The sequence below is a fragment of the Ranitomeya variabilis genome, chromosome 3 (assembly GCF_051348905.1).
Source record: "Ranitomeya variabilis isolate aRanVar5 chromosome 3, aRanVar5.hap1, whole genome shotgun sequence".
In the NCBI taxonomy this organism is placed as follows: domain Eukaryota; kingdom Metazoa; phylum Chordata; class Amphibia; order Anura; family Dendrobatidae; genus Ranitomeya; species Ranitomeya variabilis.
The window spans coordinates 261,365,438-261,378,840 of record NC_135234.1 but is presented as its reverse complement, the minus strand read 5'-3'; the positions used below and the strand labels follow the sequence as shown (position 1 = coordinate 261,378,840).

The window sequence follows — 13,403 nt, the reverse complement described above, 5'->3', positions numbered from 1 at the left end:
TTGTAACATGAGGGGCCCTGGGGCGGTCCCGCCGGCCTCAAGAGAGTTCCCCCCTACCCCAGCTCAAAATGTGCTCTACCACGTGCAAAATTATGTCGCACAGCTCCACCAATCTTTAGTCTATTCGCTGACATCATTCAATGTCTGGCACTGACAATACAAATTTGTAGACATCTATGATGCAACTTAAAGTAGTCTGTGTCTGTGTCCTATATTGGCACCATTAAATAGTTACTGCCAAATTACTATGTCAGAAACTCAGTAGATGAGCCCACCCCTGTACCTAAGTGTTAAGTCCTTCTCAGTCCCTGGCTTACTGGAGGTAAGCTTCCAGGTAAATGACACGCAAACAAAGTATTGTGTGATCATATACAGGGGAAGCTCAGGAGCGCGTCTGACTCTCTGGGCTTTACCCCTCCTTTATAAAGAAAAAGAGTTATGCATTTACAGACATGCGCACAAGCGCTCATTATTTCACATTCTCTTACAAAGCTTATCTATACTGTGAAATTTACAACCTCTAGTATGTAGGTAAAAGGCTATAATAACAGAAGGAATGCGTGCATAAAAAGGAAATGTCAACTTGCTCAAGTTTCTTGATATGAGCCAGATGTTTCAGGAGAAAGATACAATGGATTCTTTCAGTCTAATCTCTACAATTCCCCCCTTTGACATATTCCTTTTATTTATTACCATAGGGCCAAAGACAAAGCCTTTATTTTTGGTATTACACATGCACACACTTATATTATTAATAAGAGAATCAAATCTAGTATTAATTCTTCTATTGCAAATTATTTTCTTCTTTAGCAGTATACTAAAATATAAAAACAAAAATTAGTACAGTAATATTAATCAGAATCACTAGAGGATAACATAAGAATAAAGGAGAAAGAAAAAAAACAAAAAAAACTTTATACTCTTGCATCTATTACACAAAGTTTATCTGTGCATACTGAGATACCCTTGAGCACAATCTGGAATAGTACGTATATGACTACAATAATCATAACTATATGTATTATGCTCTGCATAATCCCAGCAACCCACCCACCGATTCCTCTGAACCAGTTAAAAAGGTATCTGACCACCAGTTATCCTTATTCTGGTCATTATCTTTGTCATACTGATCTCTGAGTCGTTGTACGTCCCCTAATTTAAATGTCATACTCATAGTACTATTCGGGTCTATATAATGACAGCAGGTGGGTCCGATGATTTGACACATACCTCCTTGTGAGGCAGTTAGGTAATCCAATACCAGAGTATGTTGGTTGATGACTATTATAAGCTGATTCTGTACTGCTATACTAGTGTTTAGTATATCCAATATATCCCAAATCTGATCATCTAGATAATCCGTGGCTCTAACTAATTTATCCCACATCTGTGTTAACATTATTAACATCAATATCATGAGTTTTGTACTGCTTTTTTGCAGTGGCTTGCATGTATCCATGATGCCTTTCCTTCAAGCTTGACTGATGTAGGTGTTGTCAACAGGACTTGGAAGGGTCCGTCAAATCTTGGTTCAAGAGCCTTTCTGGTGTGTCTTTTTACATAGACTTGATCACCTGGTTCCAACTTGTGACTTCCTTCAATGTTGTCAGGATCTGGAAGGGAAGCAAAAACTTGTGCATGCACCTTAGTTAATTGTTTCTGGAGGTTTTGCACATAAGAAGTCAATGACTCAATATTTAACACAAGTTGTTGTGGAAAATAACATCCTAAATTGGCAGTCCTGCCAAACAAAATTTCATATGGAGACAGTTTAGTCTTACCCCTTGGGGTATTGCGTATTGAGTAAAGGGCCAGTGGAAGGCATTCTGTCCAAGGCTTTCCTGTTTCAGCCATGGCTTTCTGTATTTTTAATTTTAAAGTTCCATTCATGCGTTCCACCTTACCAGAACTTTGAGGATGGTATGGAGTGTGCAACTGACTTTCAACACCCAACATTTTCAGTACATTTTGAAATATTTCTCCAGTGAAATGAGTACCCCTATCTGACTCGATCACTTCAGGGAGACCGTAACGGGGTATCAGTTCGGCAACTAGCTTTACAGCAGTGTTTTTAGCTGAAGCCTTCCGAACTGGATAGGCCTCTGGCCACCCTGAGAACATGTCCACACACACCAACACATACTCATACCCATTACTTTTTGGCAGCTGGATAAAGTCTATTTGTAATCGCTGAAACGGATAGAGAGGTCGGACGTGGTGCTTCATAGGGGTCTTTGTCGTCTGTCCGGGATTATGTGCCAGGCATATAACGCATGCAGCACAATAGTCTCTTGCGTAGTTGCCAAAACCTGGAGCCAACCAGACTTGCTTTGCCAGTAGTGTCATTGCATTTGCAGACACATGAGTAGGGTGGTGTAGTCCACCAACTACAATCGGGTACCAGGCTCTAGGTAGACATATTAGTCCATCTTTCTTCCAAATTCCTGCTTGTTCTTCTGCCCCTTCCTTTTTCCACCTGTCCCTCTCCTCTTCTCCTGCATCTTCCTGTGCTTGTCTCAGTCTATCTTCAGTATTTTCTGTGGGGTTTACAGTATGAACCTGCTGTAAGGGTTTGACCGCTGCTGCCTTGGCTGCTTTATCAGCCCTATCATTTCCCCTAGATTCCCTAGTGTCGAGTCTCACATGTGCAGCTACCTTAATTACTGCTACTTCTTTTGTTTCTTGTGCAGCCTCTAAGATCTGTTTGATCAGAGAAGCATGTTTTACAGGTTGGCCTGACGCTGTCATGTAACCTCTAGCTCTCCAGATTACTCCAAAGTCAAACACAATACCATGTGCATACCTAGAATCAGTGTATATATTAGCTGTCTGATTCTCAGCTATTTTTAGCGCTTCAATCAATGCTGTTAGTTCTGCTTCTTGTGCAGACTGTTTTGGTGGAAGTGGTTCTGCTTTGAGAGTTTCAGATTCTGACACAACTGCATACCCTGTATGGAAGTTACCTGTGTCATCTGCAAACCTACTACCGTCTATAAACAGCTCTAAATCTGGATTTTGAAGTGGTGTTTCGGATACATTGGGTAAGCCTACCGTTTCTTGTAAAATGAGCTCTGTACAATCATGTGTTTCTGTAGGGAAAAAATTTGCGTGTGAATCAGTGTCCTTATTCCCCCCTTCAGACTCGAGAGGTAGCAGTGTTGCTAAATTGAGAGTCTGAAGCCTTGCAAATGTGATAGTAGAGGGGAGCAGCAAAGAACACTGTAGCCGCAAATGTCTGGCCATGGAAATGTGTTTTGGTTGGACCTGGTTTAATATCCCATAAACATCATGTGTGGTTTGAACTGTGAGTGGATGCTCTAGGACAATTTCTGATGCTTTGTCCAACAATAGTGAGACAGCAACAACTACACATACACAGGTTGGCGCTGCCTTAGCCACTGGATCTAACCTTGCTGAAAGATATGCAATTGGTCTTTGTTTCCCTGCATGCTTCTGGGTAAGAACTCCTGTAGCATGAGAATCAACTTCTGCAGCCATAAGCTGAAATGGTTTAGTGTAGTCTGGTAGCCCTAACGCTGGAGCTGAAACAAGGGCATCTTTTAATTGTTGGAACGAAATCTGACCTTCTTTTGTCAACAAATAAGGTTCACTTTTTACACAGTCATACAGTGGTTGCATTAGTTGACTGGCATGTATAATCCATTGTCTACAATGAGACACTATTCCTAAAAATGCTCGTAGCTGTTTATGATTTCTAGGCTCATTCATCTGTCTTATTGCTTCAGTTCTTTGAGGTGTAAGATGCTTTTTACCTTGAGAAATGCAATGACCTAGAAAGACCACTTTGATCTGACAAACTTGTAGCTTTTGTCTATTCACTTTACACCCTTCTTTTTCTAGAAAACATAGTAAACTCACAGTGGACCTTTCTGCAGTTTCTAGATCTGGGCAGCAAAGTAGTAGGTCATCCACATACTGCAAAATTACTACCTGTGATTCAGGTTCAAACCTTTGAAGAACTGTTTGTAGGGTATTTGAATAAAGAGTAGGGGGGTGTATCATTCCCTGTGGAAGGCGTGTCCACGCCAACTGTTTGCCCTTAAATGTAAATGCAAACAAATGCCAACTATCTTGGTGTAAAGGAACCGAGAAAAATGCATTTGAAAGATCTATTACAGTAAACACTTGAGAACTGGCTGGTATCTGTGATAGTAACGTATGAGGATTGGGTACAACTGGGGTGATTGGATCTAGAACTTTATTTATTTCTCTTAGATCATGTACCATACGATATTTGGGCATAGAACCCTTATCAAGAGTTCTCTTCTTGACTGGATACAGAGGAGTGTTAGCAGGTGATTGTATCTCTACCAGAACTCCTTTCTCTCTATATCCCTCTATCTGTTTTGTAATTGCTAATTCCTGCTGGGCACTCACAGGGTATTGTCTGAGCTGTGGGAGAACAGTTCCTGGTTGCACAGATAATTTTACAGGAGAGATATGTAATAATCCCACATCAGTGTCACCCTGTGCCCACAGTGTTTCTGGGATCATTGAGAGGTCTAGATCTGTGTTGTACTCTTTTTCTTCAGTATAATCCTCAAAAGCCTGAATTCTGACATATTGTTCTAATGATTCTGCATCATCAGGGATAGTCAACATAACTGTGCCATCTTCCCTAAAATTGATGTTAGCTTCTAATTTCTTTAGTACATCAGTTCCTAACAGACATGTTGGGGCACCTCTGGCATACAAAAATCTGGATGCAAAACATTTAGGTCCTAATGAGACCTCTATCATACAATGTATGATTTCTTCCCACCCATTGTCTTTGATAATTCCACCTCGTTCTTTACTCAGTCTTTCCCATTCTGTACTGAACATTAGTGCTTCTGAAATTCCCAATTTTTCTCTTACCCTTCTAATCTGCCTTCTGACTGTCTTTCCACATCTTTCCTGTATGATATCTGCTGCTTCCACTTGTCCTAAGACAGTTTTGGTCTGTTTATTTCCCATTTTTCTTTTCAATATTAGCTATGACTACCCTAGGTGACGTTTGGACAACCACTTCCTCTGTTGGTGGCGTCTCGTTGCCTTCTCTCCTAGGGAGCTAAAATATTGAAGGGCTCGTCTGCTCCGTTTCTTCTAATATGCAGGACGTACTTAAGTGCTATTATGCACGCAAACAGACCCATCAACACCATACAGATCACAAAACTTTCTGTGTCAGTTAGCATACTTGTCCCAGGCTCATGAAAACCCGCGTCCTGGGCTCATTCTATCAAACCTTATCCAGAAATGAAGGAGGTTAAGCACTTAATAAGAGTCAAGCATGGGCGGAGAAGAAGAACGCAACCACATGACCCAGTTAGGCTGACTTCCGTGTATAAGGCTTATACCCCAACTATTTCGGCTTATTTTTCTACACACTTTTGCTCTTCTTTCACAACATACCACAACCTTCACACTGTTCACACACTGCCAGGGACAGGACTCATAAGTCTATACAATATGGTAACCCGAGTTTTATAGGTATCTACTCACTACTAGACTAACCCAGCGTGACACGGCTCATAGAGATCTTTCGGATAATACAGGGCAGATAAAAGAGAACTAATAATGTCTCTTACCTGGCCAGGTTTTGCAGTTCATTTGCCGTCCATTATCCCAGATCTCCGTTGTCCGTATCCGCAGGTAAATCTCGAGCAAATACTCTTATCTCAGGTCCCTGTTCGATGCGCCAAAGAAATGTTAAGTCCTTCTCAGTCCCTGGCTTACTGGAGGTAAGCTTCCAGGTAAATGACACGCAAACAAAGTATTGTGTGATCATATACAGGGGAAGCTCAGGAGCGCGTCTGACTCTCTGGGCTTTACCCCTCCTTTATAAAGAAAAAGAGTTATGCATTTACAGACATGCGCACAAGCGCTCATTATTTCACATTCTCTTACAAAGCTTATCTATACTGTGAAATTTACAACCTCTAGTATGTAGGTAAAAGGCTATAATAACAGAAGGAATGCGTGCATAAAAAGGAAATGTCAACTTGCTCAAGTTTCTTGATATGAGCCAGATGTTTCAGGAGAAAGATACAATGGATTCTTTCAGTCTAATCTCTACACTAAGTATGCCACCTTTTTTTTTGTTTTGGTTGTTTTGCGAGACATTAACATCTATTTATATTTTGGGAGTACTGGGACAGACACTCCTTGCACTACTCCTCCACTCACCACCAAGCTGCCTGTGTATCCATGTAACCGCTGTAAAACTGCCATGAGCCTATTGTTTGTTATTTTAGGCCTTTGATAGCCTGTCTGCGGTCCCTACTTTAAATACTCCTCCACTCATCACCAGCTGCCTGCCCGTGTATCCATGTAACCGCTGTAAAACTGCCATGAGCCTATTGTTTGTTATTTTAGGCCTTTGATAGCCTGTCTGCGGTCCCTACTTTAAATACTCCTCCACTCATCACCAGCTGCCTGCCCGTGTATCCATGTAACCGCTGTAAAACTGCCATGAGCCTATTGTTTGTTATTTTAGGCCTTTGATAGCCTGTCTGCGGTCCCTACTTTAAATACTCCTCCACTCACCACCAAGCTGCCTGTGTATCCATGTAACCGCTGTAAAACTGCCATGAGCCTATTGTTTGTTATTTTAGGCCTTTGATAGCCTGTCTGCGGTCCCTACTTTAAATACTCCTCCACTCACCACCAAGCTGCCTGCCCGTGTATCCATGTAACCACTGTAAAACTGCCATGAGCCTATTGTTTGTTATTTTAGGCCTTTGATAGCCTGTCTGCGGTCCCTACTTTAAATACTCCTCCACTCATCACCAGCTGCCTGCCCGTGTATCCATGTAACCGCTGTAAAACTGCCATGAGCCTATTGTTTGTTATTTTAGGCCTTTGATAGCCTGTCTGCGGTCCCTACTTTAAATACTCCTCCACTCATCACCAGCTGCCTGCCCGTGTATCCATGTAACCGCTGTAAAACTGCCATGAGCCTATTGTTTGTTATTTTAGGCCTTTGATAGCCTGTCTGCGGTCCCTACTTTAAATACTCCTCCACTCATCACCAGCTGCCTGCCCGTGTATCCATGTAACCGCTGTAAAACTGCCATGAGCCTATTGTTTGTTATTTTAGGCCTTTGATAGCCTGTCTGCGGTCCCTACTTTAAATACTCCTCCACTCACCACCAAGCTGCCTGTGTATCCATGTAACTGCTGTAAAACTGCCATGAGCCTATTGTTTGTTATTTTAGGCCTTTGATAGCCTGTCTGCGGTCCCTACTTTAAATACTCCTCCACTCACCACCAAGCTGCCTGTGTATCCATGTAACCGCTGTAAAACTGCCATGAGCCTATTGTTTGTTATTTTAGGCCTTTGATAGCCTGTCTGCGGTCCCTACTTTAAATACTCCTCCACTCACCACCAAGCTGCCTGCCCGTGTATCCATGTAACCGCTGTAAAACTGCCATGAGCCTATTGTTTGTTATTTTAGGCCTTCGAAGCCTGTCTGCGGTCCCTCCTTCCACTAGGCCTCCACTGACCAGACCACTGCTGCCCGTGTACCCCTGGAACCAATTTTAAAGTGCCTACAGCCAGCCCATTTTATTGTGTTAGGCCTTCGAAGCCTGTCTGCGGTCCCTCCTTCCACTAGGCCTCCACTGACCAGACCACTGCTGCCCGTGTACCCCTGGAACCAATTTTAAAGTGCCTACAGCCAACCCATTTTATTGTGTTAGGCCTTCGAAGCCTGTCTGCGGTCCCTCCTTCCAATAGGCCTACACTGACAAAGGTACACCTGACAACAGACACATGGACCTGTAGGCATGGCCACGGAAGGTTACGTGTCCTTTGTGGCTCAATGGGTTAATGTATTGGATGCATGGTCCACACAGGGGACAGCCTGCTAAGTCTGTATGCAGTCCCTAATTCAAGTTGTCCTCAACTGAATAAAGCTGAGCTTCTACCTTCTGGCTCTCATTAAGTGTTTTTTAAAAAACAAAATGGTGGTTCCGGCCTACTAACGGTGTCTGCCCCTGCCTGGTGTTGCCCTCAACTGAATAAAGCTGAGCTTCAACCTTCTGGCTCTCATTAAGTGTTTTTTAAAAAACAAAATGGTGGTTCCGGCCTACTAACGGCTTCTGCCCCTCCCTGGTGTTGCCCTCAACTGAATAAAGCTGAGCTTCTACCTTCCGGCTCTGATTAACTGCTGTTTTTAAACACATTGCTGGTTCCGGCCTACTTACGGTGTCTGCCCCTGCCTGGTGTTGCCCTCAACTGAATAAAGCTGAGCTTCAACCTTCTGGCTCTCATTAAGTGTTTTTTAAAAAACAAAATGGTGGTTAGGGCCTACTAACGGCTTCTGCCCCTCCCTGGTGTTGCCCTCAACTGAATAAAGCTGAGCTTCTACCTTCCGGCTCTGATTAACTGCTGTTTTTAAACACATTGCTGGTTCCGGCCTACTAACGGTGTCTGCCCCTGCCTGGTGTTGCCCTCAACTGAATAAAGCTGAGCTTCTACCTTCCGGCTCTGATTAACTGCTGTTTTTAAACACATTGCTGGTTCCGGCCTACTAACGGTGTCTGCCCCTGCCTGGTGTTGCCCTCAACTGAATAAAGCTGAGCTTCAACCTTCTGGCTCTCATTAAGTGTTTTTTAAAAAACAAAATGGTGGTTCCGGCCTACTAACGGCTTCTGCCCCTCCCTGGTGTTGCCCTCAACTGAATAAAGCTGAGCTTCTACCTTCCGGCTCTGATTAACTGCTGTTTTTAAACACATTGCTGGTTCCGGCCTACTAACGGTGTCTGCCCCTGCCTGGTGTTGCCCTCAACTGAATAAAGCTGAGCTTCAACCTTCTGGCTCTCATTAAGTGTTTTTTAAAAAACAAAATGGTGGTTAGGGCCTACTAACGGCTTCTGCCCCTCCCTGGTGTTGCCCTCAACTGAATAAAGCTGAGCTTCTACCTTCCGGCTCTGATTAACTGCTGTTTTTAAACACATTGCTGGTTCCGGCCTACTAACGGCTTCTGCCCCTCCCTGGTGTTGCCCTCAACTGAATAAAGCTGAGCTTCTACCTTCCAGCTCTGATTAACTGCTGTTTTTAAACACATTGCTGGTTCCGGCCTACTAACGGTGTCTGCCCCTGCCTGGTGTTGCCCTCAACTGAATAAAGCTGAGCTTCAACCTTCTGGCTCTCATTAAGTGTTTTTTAAAAAACAAAATGGTGGTTCCGGCCTACTAACGGTGTCTGCCCCTGCCTGGTGTTGCCCTCAACTGAATAAAGCTGAGCTTCAACCTTCTGGCTCTCATTAAGTGTTTTTTAAAAAACAAAATGGTGGTTAGGGCCTACTAACGGCTTCTGCCCCTCCCTGGTGTTGCCCTCAACTGAATAAAGCTGAGCTTCTACCTTCCGGCTCTGATTAACAGCTGTTTTTAAACACATTGCTGGTTCCGGCCTACTAACGGTGTCTGCCCCTGCCTGGTGTTGCCCTCAACTGAATAAAGCTGAGCTTCAACCTTCTGGCTCTCATTAAGTGTTTTTTAAAAAACAAAATGGTGGTTCCGGCCTACTAACGGTGTCTGCCCCTGCCTGGTGTTGCCCTCAACTGAATAAAGCTGAGCTTCAACCTTCTGGCTCTCATTAAGTGTTTTTTAAAAAACAAAATGGTGGTTCCGGCCTACTAACGGCTTCTGCCCCTCCCTGGTGTTGCCCTCAACTGAATAAAGCTGAGCTTCTACCTTCCGGCTCTGATTAACTGCTGTTTTTAAACACATTGCTGGTTCCGGCCTACTAACGGTGTCTGCCCCTGCCTGGTGTTGCCCTCAACTGAATAAAGCTGAGCTTCAACCTTCTGGCTCTCATTAAGTGTTTTTTAAAAAACAAAATGGTGGTTCCGGCCTACTAACGGTGTCTGCCCCTGCCTGGTGTTGCCCTCAACTGAATAAAGCTGAGCTTCAACCTTCTGGCTCTCATTAAGTGTTTTTTAAAAAACAAAATGGTGGTTAGGGCCTACTAACGGTGTCTGCCCCTCCCTGGTGTTGTCCTCAACTGAACAAAGCTGAGCTTCCACATTCTGGCTTTCGGCCTATACTATCAGATATTAAACTGCATTTGGCCTACTAGTGTGGTTAGGCCCTTGAAACAGTGTCTGCTGCTCTTGGGTTTGCTACTCCACTGAACAAAGCAATGCCGCCTGTTTAGTCCTGTTACCAATTTTGATCTGCATTTAGCCTACTTTATTCTTTGGCCCTATATCTGTTTCCTCATCATCCTGCCCATTGCCCAGCCACTGCTAGATGAGTCTGCTGGTACATTGACCTAGACCACTACATTCCCCTTGTACTCTACACAGCCAGAATCTGACCCTGCTGAAAGTAAGGTTCCCCTTCCCGCATATTATACCACCTTACACAGGGACAAAGAGGAAGGTGCAGATGAAAGTGCAGGTTCCTTCATCAGGTGGGGGGGCATACTCGTTGGCGACGTCACTGGCACAGGGCCACTCAGAGTACGCAAAAGTGTCGCTGCTGGTGGGAGGCGCCCCCGCCATGCAAACACACCGCCGTACTTTGAGGGGCCCTGTGCCAGTGCCAATGCGAACGAGTGGGCCCCCCCTGCTTGCTCAGGATCACAGCACTTGCAACGTTGAAATACTTACCTCTCCCTGCTCCACCGCCATGACGTAGTCCATGTTTCCTGGGCCCACTAAAACCTTGAACCAGCCCTTCCCCCACAACTTTTGCCAAATGACCCCCAATTTCCAGTGCCCAACTATTATTATAAAGTTAATTAAGATTGACAAGCTTCAGAAAACAAGAATGGATGTTTTTGGCAGTAAAATGTGCACTGTAGGTGTTTTCCTGGCCTCCACTCACTGCCGGCTATGCTTCCCCATTGACTTGCATTGGGTTTCGTGTTTCGGTCGATCCCCGACTTTTAGCGATAATCGTCCGACTTCACTCGACTCGACTCTGGACTAAATCGGGTTTCACAAAACCAGACTCGATCTTAAAAAAATGAAAGTCGCTCAACCCTAGGTATCAATCATTGCCAGTTTACCCTGAGGTCATCTGATGACCCAAGGATAGGTGGCCTGTAAGTTCTTGCTATAAGCATTGTTTAATTGGATTTGTCAGTCAGTCACTGACAGGTCTCATGCACTGAAATATACGAGTAGAGATGGGAGAACCTAAACAGTAAAGTTCGGGGTCTGTACTAAACATCTATTGTCTGTGTAAGAACCCCGAACACGGACTTCTCCAAGTAGTCCGTATTACTGTTCGGGTTCGGCACTCCAAACATCCATTGATTGCCAAGCTGTAATCTTTGTGACAGCTTGGCAAACATGGACTCAGATCAGTGGTAATATCAATTCCTCCAGTGAGAAAGCTGTGTTTCCCATGCTGTCGAATGACAGCGTAAGCCAGCAGCAGTGACTGGCAGTAAAAGGGTTACCACCGGTCACAAGCGTCAGCTGATGAGAGAGTGCTACTCATCGTCGAATGCCTGCTGTTGCTGATAACAGCAAAAGCAGGCACGGCTGATGGGAGAATTCATCAGCTGGCTCCTGTGCAATATATAATAAAAAAATGACTTGGGGTCTTTCTATTATTGAGAATCAGTGCAGGCAAAACCAAAAGCTGCAGGCTGACACCCTTAGCTGTCAGCTTTATCATGGCTGGTTATCAAGAATAGATGGGTCGCACACTGTTTTTTAAAGTTATTTAAATAAATAATTGGGTTCAGTGATATTTAATGGATCAGATTTGTGTTCTTCATTTTGGGCGGCCGTGGTCACCTAAGCTGACATCCTGTAGAAAGTGAAATCTGTGTACCTCCTGATGAAACCATGCTGCCTTGGCTGTTGCTCTGGCAAGTCACTTTTGATACAAAAGTAATAGATATAGCGTACACTCTGTCCAAGGTTTGGGGTGCAGGTGTAACGGACCAAATGGTCATGTAAATAGCTAAATATAAATTCACCGCACTCTCACAGGGAATATAATGCAGAATCTTTACAAATGTATTCAATATGTTCTGGGAGCATAACAGAATATTTTAACAAAGCGGCAAGAGACGTTTCGGCTCCGCCGGAGCCTTTATCATGCTCGCTGTGGATAACAAGACAAACAGAAAAAAAGGAAAAAGAAAACAATAAAATCATAGATAAATAATAAATCAATGATAGATCCATATATCCGTAAGAGTCCCCAGAGATCCAGGTCATCCTATTGGAGATAGACCAATATCAATAAGCATACATACATGGTTATATACAAATATATACATAGAGATCCATATGCAGCCTGTCAGAGACTGGTATCAAATGAAGAGAAAAGCATAGAGTATCATGTTATTACCTTGTTCAGGTAGATAGAAGATATAGGAAGAATAGGGATAAGGATCCCGGTGATGCTGTAGGAGATTTAAAAGGTACATTAGTACTGAGAAGAAGAGAGCCAAGGAAGGGAGAGGGTTAAATGGGGGGGTTGAATAGAATACCTATGGTTACGTGGTGCCCAGGCGTAGTAGCGCAAATTAAGAATCGCTGAGGATCTGTAATAACAGATAGACCGTAATGTAGGTATGCAATATAGAATAGGGCTGTAAAGGAAGTGCGCACATGTAGTGGCAGGGTATATCTACCTGTGTAAGTAGCGTGGATAGCGACGCTCCCGCGTCTAGCTGCGATGGTGAATGAATACCTGCCTCCAGTACGGCGTTATGTAGCGCGGGACCGGAAGTAGCCGGTCTTAACCGGAAGTGACGTATCGCTATGTTTAGGTGCGAACTGCGCATGCGCGGCTGTTGTTAGGGGAACTGAAATGCCTGTTTGAAGCCAATTATGGCTGTAGAGGGAGTAGTGGCGATATGTCACCTTGGTCTCATAGAGATATGGTATAAGACATGCGATATGTAATCCAGTATGGATGGAAATTAAGCGCTATGAAATGGGCAACTATTAGAACGCCAAAGAATGGTAAAATAATAGTAAAATAAGGAAAAATAAGGAAAATAAAGAAAAATAAAAAATAAAATTAAAAATAAATAATAAAAATAAAAGTGGAAAATTGTGAAAAAATTAGAGAAATGAAAATAAATAACATAATGAGATGGATAATATTATGAATAATATTATGTAAAATTGCGAACAAAGAATGAAAAATTGAAAAGAATGAAAAAAATGGAAAACAAAAATAAAAATAAATATAAAAATAAAATAAAAATGAAAAAATGAAAATGAAGATAAAAAATTGAATGAAATAAAAATAATAATAAAAATGAAAATAAATTGTGAAAATGAAGATAAAATAAAAATAAAAATAAAAATGAAGTCAGAAATGGAGCAAGAGCAAAACTCACCTAGAGTCACGGTATATTAGCGAGTCTGGAAAACAACAGAGAGAAACATTAATAAGTATTCACAGGAGCCAATCAAT

General features: G+C 43.1%; 1 long non-coding RNA gene across 1 annotated transcript in view; it reads right to left on the bottom strand.

Moving 5' to 3' along the window:
• LOC143818150 (uncharacterized) overlaps positions 1 to 12,523 on the bottom strand; it is a 120,508-nt gene extending 107,985 nt beyond the window's left edge. Inside the window, exons 1-2 of the long non-coding RNA XR_013224345.1 lie at positions 12,466 to 12,523; positions 12,324 to 12,378 (exon numbers count right to left, since the gene is read on the bottom strand). This is a non-coding gene — a long non-coding RNA (uncharacterized LOC143818150). The remainder of the gene's footprint in view (positions 1 to 12,323; positions 12,379 to 12,465) is intronic.
• Positions 12,524 to 13,403: the final 880 nt, after the last annotated feature.